Raw genomic sequence first — 6513 nt, 5'->3', positions numbered from 1 at the left:
AAGGAGTTCAGTACCACCAAATCATCATTGCAAGAAATGCTAAAAGGACTGCTCTAAGAAAAAGAAAGAATACTGAGAGAAAGGTACATCAGTATAAAGGGGAAAAATGGCATTAAATAAGTTGATATCAGTAGTAACCTTAAACGTAAACAATAAATGATCCAACCAACGGAAATAGAGTAGCTGAATGGATAAGAAAACAGGACCCAAATATATACTGTCTACAACAGACCACCTGAGAACAAAAGATTCACAGAGGTTAAAAGTGAAGGGATGGAATAAAATATTCCATGCAAATGGAAAGGAAAATAAGGCTGGGGTAACAATTCTCATTTCTTCAATTCTCATAGACTTCAAAATAAAGACCATAACAAGATACAAAGATGTTGACTACATAATACTAAAGGGATCAGTTTAACAGGAGGGAATAACCCTTATAAACATATATGCACCCAATATAGGAGCATGTAAATATATAAAAAATTTCTTGGTGGACTTTAAGGGGGAGATTGCCAGCAACACAATCATAGTGGGGGGTTTTAGCACCCCACGGTCACCACTGGACAGATCATCAAGACAAAAAAAGAACAGGGAAACACAGAACTTAAATGAGTCATTAGAACTAATGGATTTAATTGACGTTTACAGCAGAATAAACATTCTTCTCAAGTGCACATGGAACATTCTCTAAAATAGACCACATGTTAGGGCACAAGGCAAGTCTCTACAAATACAAGATGATGGATATCATATCAAGCATCTTCTTGGATCAAAATGCAATGAAACTAGAAATCAACCACTATAAAAAAACTCAAAAATATTCAAACACATGGAAGCTAATTAGCATATTATTAAACAATGAATGGGTTACCAATGAGATCAAGGAAGAAATCAAAAACTTCATGGAAAAAAACAAATATGATCACACAACAACCCCAAATCTATGGGACACAGCAAAAGCAGTCCTGAGAGGAAATTTTATAGCATTACAGGACTATCTCAAGAAACAAGAAAAGACCTAATGAACAATCTAACACAACAACTAAAAGAAATGGAATGAGAACAGCAAGAATATACCTAAGGAAGTAGAAGGAAGAAAATAATAAAGATTAGAGCAGAAATTAATGACATAGAGACTAAAGAAACAATACAAGAAATCAATGATACCAACAACTGGCTCTTTGAAAAGATAGAAAAGATTGATGCACTTTTAGCCAGACTCATCAAGAAACAAAGAGAGAAGACCCAAATAAAATCAGAAATGAAAGAGGCAATATAACAACTGACCCAACAGAAATACAAAAGATTGTAAGAAAATACTATGAGCAACTACATGCCAACAAACTGGACAACATGTGCGAAATGGACAAGTGCAACCTTCCGAAGCTGAGTCAAGAAGAGGCAGAAAACCTGAATAGGCCAATAACAACGAATGAAATTGAAACAGTAATCAAAAAACTCCCACTAAACAAAAGTCCTGGACCAGGTGGATTTACAGGTGAGTTTTACCAAACATTCAAAGAATTAACACCTATTCTATTCAAACTATTCCAGAAAATTCAAGAGGAGGGAAAATTCCCAGACTCTTTTTATGAGGCTAGCATCATCCTAATCCCAAAACCAGATAAAGACACTATAAAGAAAGAAAATTACAGGCCGATATCCCTAATGAACATAGATGCTGAAGTCCTCAGTAAAATACTAGCAAACTGGATCCAACAATACATTAAAAAGATCATACATCACAACCAAGTGGGATTTATTCCGGGGATTCAAGGCTGGTGTTGCATCCACAAATCAATAAAAGTGATATATCACATAAACAAAATGAAGTGCAAAAATCATATGATCATATCAACAGACACAGAAAAAGCATTTGACAAAATCCAGCACCCATTTCTGATAAAGACTGTCAGCAAAGTGGGAATAGAGGAACCATACCTCAACATAATAAGGCCATATATGACAAACCTACAGCCAACATCATACTAAATGGTGAAAAACTAAAACCATTTCCCTTAAAAACAGGAACAAGACAAGGATGTCCACTTTTACCACTCTTATTCAACATAGTACTGGAAGTCCTTGCCACAGCCATCAATAGGAAGAAAATATAAAATGTATCCAAATAGGAAAGGAGGAAGTAATACTGTCATTATCTGCAGAAGACATGATATTGTACATAAAACCCTAAAGACTCTAACAAAGTACTACTAGACTTGATAAACAAATTTGGCAAGGTAGCTGGATACAAAATCAACATCCGGAAATCAATGGCATTCTTATATATCAACAATAAACTTTCAGAGAGAGAAGCTAAAAAAACAATGCTATTTACCATTGCAACGAAAAAAATGAGATACCTAAGTATAAACCTAACCAAGGATGTAAAAGACCTTTACTTGGGAAACTGAAAAAAGAAAAAGAGGAAGAATTAAAAATGTGAAAGAATATACTATGCTCATGGATTGGAAGAAATAATATCATTAAAATGTCCATACTACCCAAAGCAATTTATAAATTCAATGCAATTCATATTTAAATACCAACAGCATATTTCACAGATCTAGAATAAACATTTCAAAAATTTATATGGAACCAAAAAAGAGCCAGAATAGCTGCAACCGTCTTGAGAAAAATGAACAGAGTGGGTGTGATCACTTTGCTGGACATCAATCTGTACTACTAAGCCATTGTAGTCAAAATGGCTTGGATTCCCAGCCAGACATGGCTCAGCGGTTGAGCATCAACCCAGGATCCAGGAGATCGGGGTTTGATTTCAGATCAGGGCACATGTCTGGGTTGCAGGCTCGACCCCCAGTCAGGGGCATGAAGGAGGCAGCCGATCAATGAGTCTCTCATCATTGATGTTTCTTCTCTCTCTCCCTCTCCTTTCCTCTCTATGAAATCAATAATGATATATTTAAAAAAACACACACAAAAAAACAAAAATGGCCTGGTATTGGTACAACAACAGACATATAGATCAAAGGAACAGAACAGAGTCCCCAGAAATAGACCCGCACCATTATGGTCAGTTAATATTTGACAAAGGAGGCAAGAACATACAATGGAGTAAAGATAGTCTCTTCAAAAAGTTGTGTTGGGAAAATTGGACAGCTACATGCAAAAAAATAAAACTAGATCACCAACTTTAACCATACACAAAAATAAACTCAACATGTATAAAAGACTTTAACGTAAGTCATGGAACCATAAATATCCTGGAAGAAAACATAGGCAGTAAAGTCACAGACATCCCACATAGTGGAATTTTCACTGATACGTCTTCTAGGGCAAGAGAAACAAAAGGAAAAATGAACCAATTGGACTACAAGAAACTGAAAAGCTTTTGCACAGCAAAAGAAAACAGCCTCAAAATACAAAGGAATCCCATGGTTGGGGAAAACATATTTGCCAAGGATGTATCTGATAAAGGCCTAATTTCCAAAGTGTACAAAGAACTCATACTACTCAGCAAGAGGAAGACAAACAACCCAATTAAGAAATGGGCAAAGACCTGAAAAGTCACTTCTCCAAAGAGGACATAAAAATGGCCAAGAGACATATGAGAAAATGCTCAGTGTAACTAATCATCAGAGAGATGCAACTTAAAAACACAATGAGGTATCACTTCACACCTGTAAGAATGGCTACCATCAACAAATCAACAAATGACTTGTGCTAGTGAGGATGTGGAGAATGGGGAACCCTAGTACAGTGTTGATGTGAATGCAGACTGGTGCAGCCACTATGGAAAACTGTATGGAGATTCCTCAAAAAATTAGAAATGGAGCTGCCTTTTGACCCAGTGATCCTGCTTAGGAATATATACTAAGAATCCTGAAACACTAATCAGAAAAAATATATGCACACCTATGTTCATAGCAGCGCAATTTACAATAGCTAATATCTAGAAACAGCCCAAGTGCCCATCAGTAGATGAGTGGATAAAAAAGGTGTAGGAAATATACAACATGGAATACTATGCAGCTGTAAAGAAGAAGGATCTTGTACCCTTTGGGACAGTATTGATGGACCTGGAGAATATTATGCCAAGTGAAATAAGCCAGGCAGAGAAAAACAAACATCACATGATCTTACTTATATGTGAAATCTAAAGAACTTAATAAACTGATGGACAAAATAGATTCAATGACATGGAAGCATAGATCATAGTGACAAATGTCAGAGAAATGGGGGGGGGGTGGATGGCTGGGGAGAGATTAACCAAATAATTTATATGCATATATGCACAACCCAAGGATATGAAAAATGGTGGGGAGAGGCACTCGGGAGGGGATGGGATGGGGTGGAATGGGTCATTGGGGGAAAAAAAGGGACATCTGTAATATTTTAAACAGAAAGAAAAGAAAAAAAAAGAAAATAGAATCTGTAATATCTCTTTATTGATTGAGGAATGAGAAAGAGGGAGACTAAGTGGGAGAATATATGATGGTGGCCTGGATGGTAGCATGGACATTTAATTTTTGATTGAGAAGACCTACTTAAAAAGGATGTTGATAAGTGTGGGTTTGGATAAACTTGATGTGATACATCCAAAATGAGATGTCTAATAGTTATACCATTGTAATTAGCTAGTTATTAATAAGAAGTAGCAAAGGGAAAGTCAGACATTATAGGCCTGTTATTTGGGTAACTTCACCAGGAAGCTGCAACTTTGCACTCCCCAGAGAAACACCTCATCGATTCCCTGCAGATCACTGGGGGATGGGGTTCAACAAAGGGGAGATAGGTACATGCTTAGTGAAGCTGGGGTGATTAAGCAAGGTGCCTGCCAGTCACACTTTGAACAAGGATTATTGGCCAGAATGGGCGTGGACACTGCGAGTTTGTGAAAATTTGGGAATACATAATCCCCTGAACAAAGAAACTCCTCCTGTGACTCTTAGCTCTTGGTTATTGGTTCTCTTGGTTCTTAGTTCATGGGGCTCTCTCATTTTTGCTTCTTTTTATCCACCTCTGTTTCCTCCATAGTCATGTGGCTTGGGGACCCTTCATGCAATGGAATGATGGACTGCAACAGAGACATAAGCTTGCAACCTGATGCTGGCATGGGTTCTGCTTTAACATGCATAGGAAACTATGAACACTGACTCTGATTCTAGCCCTATTGAACTACACCTACAATCATTTTCTAGAGGGACTGAGGAAGAGGAAACCTTGGAAACTCAGGGGTTTAATTCCACACAAACAAAAATATCTTATTCTCCCATGTGAGACTCAGAAAATCCTTTTTCTAGGATGTAGCAGAGTGAGAGGACTCAGATTCATATTTATGTTCTCTACACTTTTTATTGCTTTCACTGATTCATTTTTTTCTTCCCATTTTTTTCCTCTATGAGTTGAAATTCTATTTAAAGTAAAGTAAGAATGAATGTAACACTGAACCCAGCAAGTGCACCACCAATATACTTAAGGTTTTCAATGACCAATTTTTCACACTGTTTGAAGGGATGAAATATTAGTATTCATCTCACATTGGAAGTAAACTGAAAAGGCACAGTTACACTTTTCAGTCTGCTTATTTTTTCTTTGAAGTATAAACTCACAGAGTGTAGTTATAGAGAGGAATACAAAATGCACAGAACAGAAACTGGATTGTTTTCTTTTACATTCAGTATTTATGTACTAAGCATCTACCTCAATGGTTTTACTTGGACTTCAGAATGTCATCCATTTTAATTGGTTGATTAATATTCAGAAAAGGTATTTGTGTCCTAAACAGATATTTTATGAAAGGAAGTGAGTCTTTCTTTCTTTGTTCATACAGCAATGTTTTGCATAAAAACAAGCCAAACATAACATTATCCTTAGTTTCTGAGCCCTGTAATTGCTTGAGATAAAATAGGAAAGAAAACTTCATAAAATATTTTAAACTATGCTCTGCAAATATTTTTTCCACAATTCTCCTACATATAAGTGGAAAAAAAATGTCATAGCCCAGTTATTATGTAGACTAATATTTCACTGCTGAGCTCAGTTCTGCAAGTGGAAGGGTGTGCTGCACAGAGCTGGGACATTTGAACTGTGTATCCCTCAGAGGCTATTGTCTGTGGACTGGGATAAAGTGGTTGGCCACCACCTGCAAGTTTGGCTGATACTACCCTCAATAGGAGACTCTTTTTGGTCAGTCCTCCTGAGCCCCAATGGCTCTACCATGTTGAGCTTGCAGAGGGCACAGCTAGCTGCACCCAACCTGAACCTGTGTCACATACCTCGTGGGGGAGCTGAAGACTCTGGCAGAGCCTGAGTGGTTTTGCTCTGGAGTAGGGGTCACTTTCTCCTCATTGAGTGCCTAACCACATGGCCCCCAAGGAGGGAAACCAATAATTCCATCTTCTTGACTCCAGTCACTCCACCCTAATATGCTTATGATCTGTGGAAGGGTCTATGCATCATGGCCAGTCTAGGACCACTCAACAGTCTTTGTTTGGAAGGCTCTAGAGGAAGACCAGGCATCCTATGTGGTAAGCAGAGTAGCTGACAGGT

Source organism: Miniopterus schreibersii (genome assembly GCF_964146895.1).
Source record: "Miniopterus schreibersii genome assembly, chromosome: 9".
NCBI classification, from domain to species: Eukaryota; Metazoa; Chordata; class Mammalia; order Chiroptera; family Miniopteridae; genus Miniopterus; species Miniopterus schreibersii.
This window is presented reverse-complemented; position numbering follows the sequence as displayed.